A 248-nucleotide genomic window follows, 5' to 3' on the forward strand; every position below is an offset into this window, starting at 1 on the left:
GAGTGGGAAAGAGAGAGAGATGGAGAGAGTGGAAAAGAGAGAGAGGTGGAGAGAGTGGGAAAGAGGAGGGGAGAGAGAGAGATGGAGAGAGTGGGAAAGAGCGATATGGAGAGAGATATGGAGAGAGTGGGAAAGAGAGAGAGATGGAGAGAGATATGGAGAGAGTGGGAAAGAGGAGGGGAGAGAGAGAGAGAGAGAGTGGGAAAGAGGAGGGGAGAGAGAGATGGAGAGAGTGGGAAAGAGGAGGG

The sequence above is a fragment of the Coregonus clupeaformis genome, unplaced genomic scaffold (genome assembly GCF_020615455.1).
Source record: "Coregonus clupeaformis isolate EN_2021a unplaced genomic scaffold, ASM2061545v1 scaf0796, whole genome shotgun sequence".
NCBI classification, from domain to species: domain Eukaryota; kingdom Metazoa; phylum Chordata; class Actinopteri; order Salmoniformes; family Salmonidae; genus Coregonus; species Coregonus clupeaformis.